We start from the raw sequence: 17493 nt of genomic DNA on the forward strand, positions 1-17493 counted from the left end.
ACTATGTATGATTATGCTAAACCTAATTCAATAGGAACTGAGTCAAGTATAGTTAGACCTGCAATTGCTACAAATAATTTTGAATTGAAACCTAACATAATTCAAATGATACAACAGTTTGTTCAGTTTGATGGTTTGCAGGACGAGGATCCCAAAGCTCACTTGGTAAATTTCCTAGAATTTTGTGATACATTTAAAATCAATGGCATTTTTGATGATGCCATACATCTTCGGTTGTTTCCCTTTTCGTTAAGGAATAAGGCTAAATAGTGGTTGAACTCGTTACCACGAGGGTTAATCACTACTTGGGAACAAATGACCGAATAATTTTTATTAAAATATTTTCCACCGGCTAAAACAACCAAATTACGTAATGATATCTCTTCTTTTGTGAAAATGGATTTAGAAACACTCTACGATGTATGGGAGAGATACAAGGACCTTTTGAGAAGGTGCCCTCACCATGGGTTACCGCTTTGGCTACAGGTTCAAATGTTCCATAATGGCCTAAATCCTTCGACTCGGTAGATGATTGATGCAGCCGCTGGAGGAACTATCAATAATAAGACACCTGAGGCAGCTTACGAATTTATTGAAAAGATGTCACTGAATAACTATCAGTGGCAAGTTATGAGAACAAAGCCGACGAAAGCAGCCGGTGTCTTCAACCTCGACACGGTTACTATGCTATCTAACCAAGTAGAACTCTTAAATAAAAAGATTGATGGTTTGTGTGGTTCTATTCAGGTACATCCAGTGATGAGGTGCGATTCGAATGGAGGAGGAGCATGCGAATATCAACCCTTCAACCCTAGCATCGAGGAGGAACAAGTCCAATATATGGGTAACAATAACTCTAGACCCCAAAATAACCCATATAGTAACACTTATAATGCAGGTTGGAGGAACCATCCCAATTTCTTGTGGGGCGGTCAAGGAAATCAATCAAAGGCCACAACATCCTCCGGGTTTTCAACAACCACCTTACCAACAGGAAAAGAAGCCAAACCTTGAAGAGATGCTCTCGAAGTTTATATCGGTGTCAAAAACTCATTTTCAGAATACCGAACAGCACTTAAGAATCAACAAGCATTGATCCAAGGGCTTGAAACTCAAATTAGATAGCTTGCCAAGTTGATTTCTGAATGACCACAAGGTAGCTTGCCAAGCAAGATAGAATCTAACCCAAGGGAGCAACTCAACGCAATTACTAGTCAAGATGAGGAAGGGTTAGTCACACCTGAGCCAGAACCAACGCAAGAAACTGACATAAGCAAAGGTAAAGGTGAGGTAAACCACAATGAGGAGAAACCGGTAAGTACAGAATACAATCCTCGTGTGCCATACCCTAATGCGACAAGGAAAGACCGCTCAGATGAACAATTTGGTAAATTCCTTAAACTCTTAAAAAATTACATATTAACTTACCGTTTATTAAAGCTCTATCGTAGATGCCAAATGCAATGAAATTTTTAAAGGAGCTTTTAGCAAATAAGCGAAAGTTGGACGAGGCTTCGCATGTGAAGCTAAACGCAGTTTGCTCAGCTATTCTACAGAATAAACTACCCAACAAATTGAAAGATCCAGGGAGTTTTACAATTCCTTGCTTAATTGGTAGTTTAGATGTTAATAATGCATTAGCTAATTTAGGGGCTAGTATTAACGTCATGCCTTACAAGATGTTTAAACAACTAGGTCTTGGGAAACCCAAGCAGACTAGGATGAGCATTCAATTAGCAGATAAAACTATAAGGTTTCCTAGGGGTATTATTGAAGATGTGCTAGTTAGAATCGATAAATTTATATTTCCTATTGACTTCGTTGTTCTAGACATAGAGGAGGATAGCAACACTCCTTTGATTTTAGGAAGGCCCTTTTTAGCAACTACTAGAACGATTATTGATGTTGGCACAGGTGAGCTCACACTTCGTGTGGGAGACGAAACAATCACCCTTCAAGCTCTCAATTTTGGCAACACGTCGAAAATTGAAGGTGATTGTCTAAACCATTCTACTAAAACTGACAATATGGTGCAACCTACTTTGCAGGAAATGAGCTTGAAGAAAGTACATGAGCCATTTTCAAGCAATAGTAGAGGACATATTAGTGAAGAATGAAGGCTACAAATCGAGGAGCTAGATGAATGGCGAACACATAAACCGAGAACACACGATAAACCAAAACTATGCCAGAACAAGCTCAATACCTTTCCAAATCAACTTAAGGTTGGAATAGAGTTTAATTAGCTGCCGCAGATACTCACATTATCACTACCAAACCGAATGAAGAAATCCCTCTTACGATACTTAGCATTTTCCCATTCGGTACAGTCGAGGTAAATCATCCCAAGCTCGGCACTTTTAAGGTAAACAATACCCACCTAAAACCTTATTTTGATGAGATTCACAGCAGGAATGAGGAGTATAAACTCTTCGAACCACCATGACCATTCAATGGAAAGGTAAGTCGAGCTTAGACTATAAATAAGCGCTTCTCGGGAGGAAACCCGAGCACTAACTGTATTAGCTTCTTTAAATTTTAGTGTTTAACACCTAACTTACTAACGAAGCTCTTGAATACATGTTTACCATACAGACACGTCTAAGCACATGGGCGTGCTTAAGGCTATGTGAAAATAGGGCAAAGATTTCCCCAACACGGGCTACGATAAATTGCCATGGCCATGCGACATGGCCGTGGGTGAACCTGCCAAAACAAAACGGACTTACGACACGCCCGTGCCTGGAAACCGTGGCTGAACCTGTCAAATTAACATGGGTGTATGACACGCCTGTGACAAGCAATCGTGGGCGAACCTGCCAAAACAACACGGCGTGGACCTTCATACACGGGCGTGGGAGAAGCGAACAGAGACAGACACGGTCGTGCGACACAGCCGTGTGCATCAACACGCCCAAGGTACACGAGCGTGAGGAAATTATTAGACACGTCCAAATTCAAAATTTACGAAGCACACGGGAAAAAATTAGGGAACACGGGGTGTTCCCTAGTCGTGTGTCCCAGAATCTATAAATACCCTTCACTATTCATCATCTCCCTCACCCAAAATCCCTAACCCTAGTAGCTGCAAGTCCACACGGCCTCCCTAACATGCCCGTACACCGCTTCTGACCCCATTTTTAATGTTCATTCTCCTCTTTCTAGCACTTGTTTACTCTTTTCTCTTTTATTTTACTGATTTCTAATGCTATTTATCATAGTAAATTGCATTTTTCATGTTATTTTCAATCTTTCGACCACTCCAACTTTGTATCTAGAGTAGTTATCATCCTTTTCATGTTGAATTTCTTACTCATTTCATGATTTCTATGCTCCATTTGACTATTTTACATCCACATTCATAGTTAAGTAGATAAATGTATATTTTTAAGTTTTGTTTTGGTAATTTCTTTTTATTTTCTTAGTCAGTATATTAGGCTACATTCATTCATGGTTATTGTTTCTATGGGTCTCATGCTATTAACCACACACAAATTCATTCTTTAGATATCTCCATTACTTATTCTCATAGGGTTATTTGGCACATTTACTTTGGCTATTATAGTATAGGTTAATATGTAAGCCCCATGGAAAGTATTCACATTCCACTTCAATTTCCATTACAGGTACACCATGTCATCTTCACGAGGAAAGAAAGCCACCGTCCCTGCTTCGAAGAAAAGGAAGGGAGCATCATCTTCCTCGGGTCCTACTGCGGAAATTTGTCACCCTTTCTTGCAGTTCCCCATTGGGCCCCAAGAAGAACTTTTCCAGATTCTATGGGCCCGACCCTTGGAAGTGGGCCGCTGTATAGACTAGGCCGCGCTAGAGCAAGTCCAACTCGCGGATGCAATTAGGGCCCTCCTCACCACCTATCCTTGGGGGCTTTTCTTTGAGATTGTCGAGCTGGCATATCTCGAACTCACGATGGAACTCTGCTCAACATTCCATCCTCAGACAGTGATGGCCCGTTTTGATGACCCGAGAACAATCCAATTTCGCCTTGGCAATCTAGTCTGCCAATTGAACGTCTCGGAGTTTGGAATCGCACTGGGCCTTTACACTGAGGAGTTCATGGAGGAGAATGAACTCCACGCTCTCAATCACCACATCCATCACTCTCCTTCACGATGTTGGAACACCCTCGCCCCCGGTGCTACCTCCTACAATCCTAGCCATTCCAAGGCATCAGCTCTCCCTCCATCTCTAAGGTACTTACACGCCATTTTGGATCACACGTTAACAGGAAAGAGAGAGAGCACTGGCATCGTCAACACTCACGATGCCTACTTTCTATGGTGTATGTCGCACGGGCACGTTATAGACCTTGCTTATTTCATTGCCCTCGCCATTCAACATCAGACGGAGCGACATAGGAAGGGGGTCATCTCCACCGGGCCCTATGTGACGTGGTTGGCTCAGCACTTCGGGCTTCTCAACACAGCAGCCCAATCATCCTCCCTCACTCTCATGGGCTAGATGTCCCCACAAGGCATCTTGAGCATGCTAAGTATGAGGATGATCGAGAAATGACGTGGCACATTCCCTTCTCAATACCGTCTCGCCCAATCCACCGATGAGGAAACCTCTGAGGACATTACTGATGATGTCCCTCCACATCACGAGGACCCACTGTCTCAGCCACCACCACCCTCTCGTCCAGTTCATGCAACGGCTTCATACGCTGACGTCTCTGAGCGCCTAACTCAATTCGAGCAGCAATGTTTTCAGCGCTTCGATCACATTGATCCTACACTATACCAGATTTGTCAGCACTTCCACATCTCATCGCCACCCCCACCTCGCGAACCATCTAGTGATGAAGATGTTTAAAAACTTTTATTTATTATTTTATGTTTTTACTTTTATTATATTTTACAACTAATTTTTTATTTTTGTTTCACCTTATTTTTATTAAGACTTATAATTATTGTTTTACAAATTTTAATTTCGGCTAATTCATATTGAGTAGTTACTCTTCCTTATACATTTCCTAAAAGAGTTCCTGATTCTATCACAGTTATAAAGAGCTCCAAAGCTCACTATTACTCAAGGACTCGAAACTCCACTAGGGAAGGTTCTCTGCGACTGCCATGTCCTGCATGACTATGACCATAACCAACTTCAAATATAATATTCTTTTGGCACAGGACTTATGGACTAATGAACCTCTACCACCGCCGGAGTATCCTCCTCCACCCTCACGCCGATTATTCTCCAAAACTCCAGTTCAAGGAAATTCATTCATCACTTAGGAAGTTTCACTTCTCTCCCTATCTTATTTTTATATTCTTTTCTATATATCTATCTTCGTACATTGAGGGCAATGTACATCTTAAGTGTGGGGGGGTATTCGTTTAACTATCAGAAAAATCCCTGAATGATTGCCTTGTTCTCTTGAAAAGCTCTCATATCATGTTTAGGATAAATTTTGATTGATTTATGACTTTTATTGATATATCTTGAATTAAAACATAGGCGTTTATGCATTGATTATTTAAACTTTAAGACATTAGGGAATCAAGCATGATAAGTTGATTTTTGAAGAATTAAAAAACTTTTAGGTTGTTTCCCCAAGTTTAGGTATTATCTTGAGTTGGAATTCACAAGTTTAAACATCAAAAAGCCATAATTTTTGTGAGATCTTGAGCCTTTAGAGCATCTATTATTTCTTTCATGCTCACTTTCACTGTCAAAATGATAAAGGCACTTAGGTTTAACCCACTCACTCCATAAAAGCCTACCTTCACAATTAACCCTTAGTAAACCACCTTGAGCCTAACAACCTATTCATTGATGTACCCTCAATATTAACCCATAACTCATTATTGTTGAAATCCCTTAAATTAATTTGATCCCTATTTTTGTCGAGATTTGAGTTGGAATAGTTGCTTAGCTATGTTTTATTCTATTTTGTAATTTGACTTGTACCTAAAAATATATATACATGTATACATTTTAATAGTAGTGATCTTCTGAGCTAAAGAGTTAAATTTCATATTCTAAGAAAAAGCTCTGTTGTACGCAATTGATGACTAGCCATTTTTCTAGCTAGGCAATTTTTCAATTCAATCTCGATTCTAACCCTTTCTTTCAACTTATGACCACACCCTCTACCAAAGCCACGTTACAACCCTCTAAAGACCTTTTGATTGATGTTTCATCTCAATTTACAGTGGTGGAGATTTGATTTTCATGCAAACCTATGGTAATGACTTTTCATTATTGACTATTGAGTGCTTCATTTATTGTCCTTAAACACCTCGAGTGATTTGAGTGAATCTTTAGTAAGGATGTGAAGCTCTGTGACATTTTAAATCAAAGGTAAGTACTTAGACGAGGGGAGACACCTATGTTTTCATGATAAAATACTCAACTTGGAATGCTTGAAACTTTGATGTTCTTTCAGTTGAATTTTCATTGTATGATTACCTATGGATTATTTTGAGATATTATCGATAGAAATTAAAAGTTGAGAAGAATTTATTTTGATTATGAGTTGGGGATTTTGCTTGAGGACAAGCAAATGCTTAAGTGTGGGGGTATTTGATAAATCGTAATTTATACATATTTCTATCCCATGCTTAGCACATTTTATGGATGATTTTTCCTTAAAATTGGTGAATTCAATGCTCCTAATGCCTTCAGTTCATGTTTTATACCTAGGTGAGCATAGGAGAGTGAAAGGAACGAGAAACGGGCCAAAAACAAAGAAAATAGGCTGGCATACGAAATCAACATGGCCTGGACCTCCTCACACAAGTAGACCACATGGCCGTGTCAAATTGGCAGAATCGAAGCACACTCACACTGGTGGACCACACACCCATGCCTCTTTAACGGGCTTGCCCACTGCCTGAAGTAATCGCACACGAGCGTGTCCCTACCGAGCCAAGTTTAGTCCAATTCGGAAAAGCCCAATTTTGAGGGTTCTTAGGCATTTCGAAGCCTATAAATACACCCTAGAGGAGGAGGAAAGAGGACACACTGAGAGGGAAGTAGGGAACTGTTCAAGGAAAGCCGATTGATCCATCTAAGAAGCCAGATTCATCATCAAGACTGAAGATTTCCCCTTAATTTCCCTTCACAAGTTTTGGGTTTTTCTTTATGTTTTGTATTCATTATTCTTCTGAGATGTTTACCTTTTTAGTTGTGAACTAAAACCCCTAAATACCTAAGGGCAATGAAACCTAAGACAGATCTTGTTATTATTATCTGAATTGTATGATAAATATTTGACTTGTTCTTAATTTTGTGTTCTTAATTCCTATTTTGATATTCCAGGATATTGATTCAAGTTAAGCTCTTATTTAGAGGACGAATAGACCCTGTCTAAGAGTACATTTGTCTTAATTAAGCGGAGTTGGTTGCGCGCCTAGAGATAGGGTGACAAGATTTTGCCGGATTAGGGTGAAACCTAATAAGGGGATCCATAGATTGAGTTAATGAAACCCTAGAGAGTTCATTAAAAAGAGATTTCAATTATTCAACCTAAGGTTAGACGTTGTTAGTCTCGAGAGGGATAATAATATAACTTAGGGATTTCTACGGATCAAGTCAAATGAATAAATCGTCCGATTCAGAGTCAAATAACAAGTGAAGTGTAGGTGGATTTTTCCTTAGGTATTGTCTTAATTCAATTGTTTTTTCCAAAAGTAATTCCCCAATTCTATTTTCTGTGATTTCTTAGTTTAGTTAATTAGTTAGTTGAAACAAACCCCATTATTCTTAGGCTAAATAAAAAAAATTTAATACTAGTACTTTTAGTTCCTTTGGGTTCGATAATCTGGTATTGCTAAAGCTGTACTACTGTTCGAAAAGTACACTTGCCTTCATCGTGATAATAGTTAGTTTCAAGAACGATTCATTATAAATATTTAAAACTTGTCACGAATATCATGTATCAATCATCCTTTGCATTACCCGTTTAACACTTGGAATAATATTAGATACGCAAAAAACCTTACACCTGAGTGCCACATACACTTACGTAGCCAAAGCTACTTCAAAACATGTAACGCTCATAATAGAACCACTCACGGGCCTGCTTGGACAAGCTATTAGTTAGGGCATAACTACACAGGCTGCTCACACAAGCTGTGAGGTATCTGACACACTCAAGACTACCCAGCCATAGGTAGGACACCCAAGACCAGCACCCGGAACCAAATTACATGTGTCATAAACATCATGAACTCAGACCAACTCAGTGAGCTCAGATGTCACATATATCATGAACTCAAACCAACTTAATGAGTTCAGGTCATATAATTTTCTTGTGACATGTCACTTGTATTCTAAACTATTCCTTAGGTTCAAACAAGGTTATTCCTCACATGCACATAACATCATCAACCGCACTTGCTTGTGATGTCGAGGATAATGATCATAACATCATTCATACTTTCATAACCACCATTAGGCATAAAATCGATAATGAAAATAAAATATTTGCCACATAATATCAATACATAAAAATATGCTATATTGTCACATTATTTACACATGTACTTACCTTGGTACAAAACAATAAGAAACGAGCCTATTCGTCGTAAACTTTATTATTTCCTTGATCAAAACCCGATTCACGTTTTTCTTGATCTATAATGTCAAATTTAACTTGTTTAATAATCAAATTGTTCAAATAAATCCATAATTCATAATTTAGTAAAATTACCTTTTTACCCCCTAACTTATCACTTTGTAACACCCCTAACCCATATTCATCGCCGAACTAAGGTTAAAGGCATTACCAGACGAATCAGAACAATTAACATACATTTCATAATCATCAAAGCATCAGAGATCAAATATTAATATAGAGTCCCTTATATAGGTCATCGAGACCTTAAACATACATTAGAAAGGAGTCAAGATTAAACCGAACACATATAAAATTTTTCCAGAACTTAAACATTTTTCAAACAAATACAGGTCACACGCCCGTGTAAACAGATCATGTGCCTTACATGGCATTAGACACACCTATGTGTCTAGGCTGTGTCAAAATAGGGCATACATACTAACTTGCTCACAAGGCCACAATACACGCCCGTGTGCCTTGCCATGGTCGAGACTGACTTGGGCCACACGGCTAGCCACACACCCGTGTGCCTTAGCTGTGCTCGAGTCTGACTTACAATTGCAGGGTACCCCAAGGGACACACGACTGTGCCACATAGCCATGTGTCATACACGGCTGAGACACACGCCCGTGTCTCTACCCGTGTGGACAAAAATAGGCCATTTGAATGGCCAATTTGCCACCCCAATTTGGGTCAACATACAAGCACCAAACCGAACATATATGCACAACCATTTCAGTCAATATCTATACCAAATCATACATAATTCATGATATAACATTATCAATCATTTCAAATCTCAATTCATACCAAAACTTAAACTAAAATCATACCTAAAGATATGATCAATACATCATTCAATCAAATGCTCAAAACTTACCAAAACTTCTCAACATTGACCATTTCTTTTGGCCAACCAAAACATACCACAGTTTCACATTAGCATCACATATCATATACCATTATCAAGCTATAAGTTCAAACACAAACTAGCCATATCACATGGGTAAATATGTACATCACAAAACATAATTCACAAATTCTAGCCATACATGACATACTTTAATATATACATTTTCGAAGTACCAAAATAAGGTTTGATAGTGTGGTGACGATCCTCGACGATCTTCGAGCTCACAATAGCTTCAATATCTAAAGACAATGCAAACACACACAAAGTAAGCTCACAATAACTTATCATTTAAAGCATATAAACATCATGAAATTACTTATACTTTGGATCCAATGACCAACACAGACCTCATATTCATATACTTGGATCATAGATCATCATTTGCACATATACTTACCCTTCATTTTCAAATATAGTACACAATTCGAACGTACCTGAATCGGATATATATTCACTTATTCATTCATTTCTTTGGAATGCTCGCTGAACCGTTCAGAAACATAATGATGCTCAGATAGCTCAGAGAACAAATACAAAGCCAAAGTCTCAGATGTAGTCTTACATGCAATCAAACATCGATGCCACTGTCCCAAACATGGTCTTACACGAAATCAGATACGATGCAGATGTCCCAGACATGGTCTTACATGTAAAATAGAAGTCGATGCCAATGTCCAGACGTGGTCTTACAGGATAACACATATCAGAATCCTATGTCATGACATATGTATCCTAACTATTCCCAAGGTTCGTAGGGGGCTTTTCGAACGTCAGAACTTTGTCGATACTTTCTCGGATGGCATATATATAGTTCGAATATTCATTTATCACAATTCAATATCATATGAATAATAATAATTCAATTCAAACCCATTTATTTGTATATCGACTTACCTCGTACGGATTCGGGTAGATGGAATTGGTTACTCGATGACTTTTGACTTTCCCCGATCTAATTCCGTATTCTTTAGTTCTCGATCTAAATCAATTCAAATTTAACTTATTCAATCAGACATTCATTCAAAACAATCCATAGATACATATTTAGGGCAATTTGCAAACTAGCCCTCACATTTTCACATTTTGACACTTTAGTCCCTAATTCACAAAATCACAAAATACACATAATTTGCATATACTCATGCGTAGCCGAATATTCATAGCACTCATATAAGTCCACACATTTCATTTATTTCACATTTTAGTCCCTCAAAATAACATTTTTACAATTTAGCCCAAATTACTCAATTTCATAAAAAATCCAAAGACAAAACATATAAACCCAACATAAAATTTTCATATTTTATCAATTAACAACATAAAGCTCATGAATTTATCCATGGAAAATTTTAAAATAATCATCAAAATAAAAAATTGAGGCATGGTTTTGATAGTATATGAAGCGAAGATTACAAAAACGTAAAAATCATCAAAAACCGATCAAAACACATACCTCAATCACCAAAATAGGTAGCCAAACCTTAGCAAGCTTATTTCTTTCTTTTTATTTTGTGAATTTCGACAATGATGATGAATATATCACCTAATTCATGTTTTTCTTTTATTAATAATAACTTTAATAACAACTTTCCTATTTTTCCCTTTTATAAAACATTATAATTTCATATATATTAAGGCCATAAATGTACATCATCCATGTGAATGGCTTAATATCCACATAAGGACCTCTCATTAACAAAGGAAAATCAAATAAGCACTTTTAAAAACATCAGGCAACTTTTATATTTTATGCGATTAAGTCCTTTTTCAAAATTAAGCACACAAACAATCGAATTTTCAGACGAAACTTTCACATATGCTAATTCACACAACAAAAGCCCGAAAAATAATATTTAACTATTTTTCTGACTCAGATATGTGGTCCCAAAACCACTGTTCCGACTAGGGTCAAAATTGGACTATTACACACTTATTTACAATTTTGTCCCTAGGCTCGTAAAATGAAATGCATGTATTTTCTTTGTTACCCAAGCCTAGCCGAACTTTCCTTGTACTCATAATAGCCCATACTTTTCATCAAAATCATATTTTTATCACTTATTTTACACCGTTTACAAAATAGTCCTTTTTAGTGGTTTTCATGAAAAATCACTTTGCGAAAGATGTTTATCTTACACCAAACTTTCATCTTCCTCCATTAAACATCAAAATACATGTATGTCATACGTGGGTAAATTTTTTAACATAAACCCTACTTCAAAATAAGGGTAGAAATAGGTAAATCAAGCTACGAGGACTTCAAAAATGTAAAGAACATCAAAAACAGGCTAGAGAACACTTACTATTGAGCTTGAAAATGTCAAAAACCCTAGCTATGGAGTGCTTAGAATTTCGGCAACCACATGAAGGAGATGAGCACATTTTTGCTTTGATATTCCCTTTTTATTCTTTTATTTACCAAATGACTAAAATGCCCTTAAGGCCTTTGTTTCAAATTTTTCATATGCATGTCCATTTTTGTCCAAAATTATAAAAATTGGTCAAATTGCTAATTAGGACCTTCTAATTTATAACCTAAAGCAATTTCATGCTTAAAGCTTCTAGAACACAAGTTTTTCATCTTATTCAATTTGGTCCCTAAAGTTCAATTGGACATTTTATGCATAGAATTTCTTCATGAAATTTTCACACAAGCATGCATACATATCGTGGACCTCATAATAATCATAAAATAATTATTTGAATCTCAAATTTGGGGTCTCAAAACCACTATTCTAACTAACCCCTAATTTAGGATATTACAACTAAAATTGAACCATCATCAGATAATGTCAACTGTGTATTCATTGCTTTCAAGGCAGACAAAGATTTTCTACTCAAAGCATCTGCGACCACATTCACTTTCCTTAGGTGATAATCAATTACGAACTCATAGTCTTTTAGTAATTTGAGCCATCTCCGTTGTTGCAAATTCAAATCTTTCTGAGTCATAATATATTTTAAGCTTTTATAATCAATAAAGAAGTGACATTTTTCACCGTACAAATGATCACGCCAAATTTTCAATGCAAAAACTAGAGCAGGAAATTCTAAATCATGCTTCGGATAATTCTTTTCGTGCGGTTTCAACTATCTAGAAGCATAGGCTATCACTTTTCCTTCTTGCATCAATACGCAACCCAATTCATTCAATGACGCGTCACTGTAAATCACAAATTCTTTACCTGAATCAGATTGAACCAACACTGGTGCCTTAGCTAGCAATGTTTACAATTGATTGAAGCTTTGTTGACATTTCTCAGACCATTCAAACTTTACATCTTTCTGTAGCAGTCTGGTCATTGGTGTAGCAATCATCAAGAACCCTTTAATGAAGCGTCGATAGAACCAACCAATCCCAGAGAACTTCTGACCTTGGATACATTTCTAGGTAGTTTCCAGTCAATTACTGCAGAAATCTTGCTTGGATCAACTCGAATGCCATCCGTCGAGACAATATGTCCCAAAAATCCAACTTTCCGGAGCCAAAACTCACATTTGCTGGATTTAGCATACAATTGCTTATCTACAATCCTCAAATGCTCAGCATGCTCAGACTCATCTCGTGAATAGATCAGAATGTCGTCAATGTACACAACAACAAATCTGTCTAAATACGGTGTAAAAATCTGATTCATCAAATCCATAAAAATGACAAGAGCATTAGTTAGTCAAAAAGGCATAACAATGCATTCATAGTATCTGTACCTCATTTTGAATGCAGTTTCCAGTATGTATGAGTCTTTAACTCGCAACTGATAATAACCTGATCTCAATTCAATCTTTGAAAACACTGTTGCACCTTTCAACTGATCAAACAAATTGTCTATTCTCGGCAATAGATACTTGTTCTTTATTGTAACATTGTTGAGCTAATGATAATCAATACACATTCTCATTGACCCGTCTTTCTTCATTACGAACAATAAATGTCGAAACCATCCTCTTTTTTCAAAATTTTAATATTTTTAATGAAAATACGGGGGAATCGACCTTTTGAAAAAAGAAATACATGGAGTCGCCACCGATCCTTTTGTTTTGGTGTGATCGGGTCACCTAAGAATTTGGTTATTTTAATAAAACATTTTTGGCTTACTAAAATAACGATTCTGGTCTACGAAAATATGAGAAAACGGGCTCGGCAGTCGGTTACGTATGAGGAAGGATTAGCACCCTTATTACGCCCAAAATTGGTACCAAATCGATTAAATACTGTCCTTATGTCTAAAATTAAAAATATTTTTGAAATGTGGTTCTTGTTAATAACATTTGAATAACCCGAGTTGGTTGCTAAAAATCTTCTTGTTTCGACATCCAAAAGTTTGTAATTTGAAATTGACAAAAGGATGCCCAACTATTTGGTCTAACAAAAAACCAAAACCCAGCACAGTAGGGCATGATTCCTCGAATTTCCAAACATTGAACATTACCTCACCTTAGAAAATATGAGTGAAATTCCAAAGAGATATTCGATTATTTTGAACAAATGGGAAATTGCAACCCAGCACGATAGGGTACTATTCCTCGAATCGCCAAACATTGAATATCGCCTTCGTTTTAAAGGGTTTTTAGAAAATGTGAGGGAAATTCCGAAGGGATCTTCAATTGTTTCGAACCAATGAAAAAGCGCAACCCAACATGATAGGGCACGATTCTCAAATCGCCAAACATTGAACATCGTCTTTATTTTTAAATAATTTTTTATAAACAAGAGTGAGAATATAAAGGAATGTTTGATCGTTTTGAGCAAACGAGAAATCAAAACCCAGTACGATAGGGCATGATTCTCGAATTGTCAAACACCGAATATTGCCTTTGTTTTAAATAATTTTTAGAAGATATGAATGAAATTTTGAAGGGATACTTGATTATTTTGAGCAAACGCGAAATTGCAACCCAACACGTTAGGGCACGATTACGTGAATTGCTAAATATCGAATCTTGTCTCTGTTTTGAAAATTTTTAAAAGACATGAGTGAAATTTTGAAGTGGTATTCGATTATTTTGAGCAAACGCAAAATTGCAACCCAACACGTTAGGGCACGATTCCGCGAATTGCCAAACATCGAATCTCGTCTTCGTTTTGAGGGATTTTTGAATGAATGATTATAAAACTAGATTAAGACATATTAATTTTATTAGAAATAAGACGAAATTAATCATAAGATTCAGGTTTCATAGAACCATGTTTCAAAAATCAAGTGAAACGATAATATGGGGGTATATATGCATGAAATACAATCGATTAACGAACCCTAAAAATATAACTAACCTAAGGAACATAATCCAATTACAATCACGCATGGGGAACAATTAACATGGCATTAACGAATAAATAAAATGCAACGACGGCGTACATGGCATAATAAAATTATTAGAGGCATAAAATAAAACGCAATCCAAATAAGCAATATGGTATAACCAATGCAAGATATGCAACTAATTTGAAATAATAATAAACACATAGTGTATAATACATGAATGAATGAATTAAGAAGACTAGAGATATACTTGTTTATTAAAATATATGAAGCGAAATGAATGTTTTGATCGAACAATATACCAAACATTAAAATATATATTGGTTTAAAAATGACAATATATATACACAAAAAGATTTTAAAATTGCTTACAAAATATGAAAGGATTGTAAAAATGTATACAAAATATAATTTTAGACACATAATAGATTTACAATACATATACATAAGTAGAAAAAATTTATGAGTAAAACATAGAGATACATACAAGGTTAAGTTAATCCTATAATAAATTATATGATGGCTTCAAGATTGTGCTTATATATATACAAAGAAGACTATATAAAAATACATAAATTAAATAATATATGTAGATCAAATATAGGTATCAATAAGCATATATACGTATAATAATAATTTTAAAGATATATCGTAAGACTACATTATAAAATGCAATGATAGATTTAGAAGGAATTATGTGTATAAATAATACAAAGTTAATAATATATGAAACATGTGAAACAAAATTAACTTTAATACAAAATATATATGTACATGATAGACTAAAAAAAACATACTCATGTGTACAAAGTATTTTTTAATGAAATATCTATGCAAAAAAAAACATTGTAAAGTAATACGATAGAAAGCAAATCATCATGAAAATCTAAGAAGTGTGCATGTGCATGTATACATATAAAAATAAAGAGAATTGAAAAAGGAAATGAGCTATACAAGTCAAAGAAATCTAATTAAAATGCAATTAAAATGGGTGGGCTAATTTATAAATAAAATAATGAACAAGAGGACTAAAGCGCGAAGTACGCTAATGCACCAGGAATGAGACTGGAAATAGTCCAACTCCCAAAGCGCAGCGTTTGGGCGCGTATCCATTTGCAACCCTGTGCAAATTACAAGTCCCAATTAAAAAAAGAAAGGGCAAGGCGCATAGTGTGATCGAAGACCCGCGTGAACATGGAGGGCCTAGTAGGAAAATTTCCCATTCTGCATGAAAGGGCGCGGATCCAGGTCGCAATCCGGGTTGACGCGCGGACCCCCAATGAGCCAAATGGTGCCGTTTTCTTTAACAGGTTAGTTTGAACCCTTTTTTATTCTCCCTTTTTCTAAACGCAACCCATATTTTTTACCCTGGTTTGCAACCCCCCAAATCGACTTGTTAGGGTTCACTCCACAACCGCCGATCCACCATTTCAATCAGTGGCCAGTGACGTAGGATCAGGACCAGATCCCCCCCCCAACGGTGGTACCAAGCGAAGGACCAGGTACGCTACCTTGTTCTTTTCTTTCTCTTTTCTTGAAAACCTAGATCTAATACCATTCTAAAAAAAGAAGATGAAATCGAAAATAAAAAAATATCATCCGACCCTCATCCGTATCTCAATATTTCTGAGACATTCAGGATTTCATTGGTGTCATTCCAAACTTTTCTTTCTTTATGCTAGAATCATAAGGCAACGAGAAGAAAGACAAATAGATAACAGACTTGAAAGTCACCTTTTTTTTTGCTTTGTATTCCTTGTGTATCTTGCGTAAATGTGTAAGCATTCGTGTAAAAAAATACAATGGATCCCTCCTTTGGCTTTATAGCCGGAGAAAGAAAGAAGAGAGAAAAAATAATCAAGAAAAAAACTGAAAAATACAATATTCCTCCTTTTTGTTTCTTTCTTGTTGTGTGTATTTGTCCTTTCTTTGCAGGTGCGTGGCACTGGCATGTGTACGGGAGCTATGCTGGCTGCTGAGACGCTGGCATCGTACAGAGGATGGGCGTGGCGTGATGTGGTTGCTGCTCGTGAAGGCTGCGGCTCGAGTACCCCTCTGCCCTAGGGTTTGCCGAAGTTTGGGCCTGGCTTTCGGGCTATTTGGGGCTCATTTTAAGTATTGGGCCACTAGATTTGGGCTAGAGGGACTGTTTTGGGTCTTTGGGTTTGTAATAGGACATTAATGGACTGTTATAATATTTGTTGGTTTTTTATTATATTTATTTATTCATTTTTTATTTTATTTTATTTTTTATATATATTTGGGTTTTTAGTGGGCCCGGGCAAATTTGGCCCACTACAGCTGCCCCTCTTTGCTCATTATCGTGTAATGAGAATAGAGCAAAGAATTCGAAGAGGGTCAATTTTGCCCAGTTTTACGGAATCATGACCTCTTTGGTGCTTCTTTTCTTCGAATGACTTTGGCCTGCCCCACTGGAGACGAGATCTGCAATCTTTGGCCTACTCCACTACAACATTAGGGAGTTAGGATGGTGGATTAAATCTGCTTCATTGCAACTTCAGGAAGTCAAGATCTGTCATCTTCGATTTGCTCTCTGTCAATCACAGAGACGCCAAATCTGTGATCTTCGATCTGCCCTCTGACAATACAGAGACGCCAAATCTGCTATCTTCGATCTGCTCTCCGCCAATACAGAGACGCCAAATCTGCTATCTTTGATCTACCCTCTGACAATCAGAGATGCCAAATCTGCTATCTTCGATCTGCTCTCCGC

The 17493-nt window shown here is 36.8% G+C and overlaps 1 non-coding gene across 1 annotated transcript; it reads right to left on the reverse strand.

The window, feature by feature from the left end:
- Positions 1–363: 363 nt before the first annotated feature.
- LOC121225260 (small nucleolar RNA R71) lies at positions 364–470 on the reverse strand. The gene has a single exon (XR_005923152.1). It is a non-coding gene; the product is annotated as a small nucleolar RNA R71 (small nucleolar RNA).
- Between the last annotated feature and the right edge of the window lie 17023 nt (positions 471–17493).

Source organism: Gossypium hirsutum, chromosome A03 (genome assembly GCF_007990345.1).
Source record: "Gossypium hirsutum isolate 1008001.06 chromosome A03, Gossypium_hirsutum_v2.1, whole genome shotgun sequence".
NCBI classification, from domain to species: Eukaryota; Viridiplantae; Streptophyta; class Magnoliopsida; order Malvales; family Malvaceae; genus Gossypium; species Gossypium hirsutum.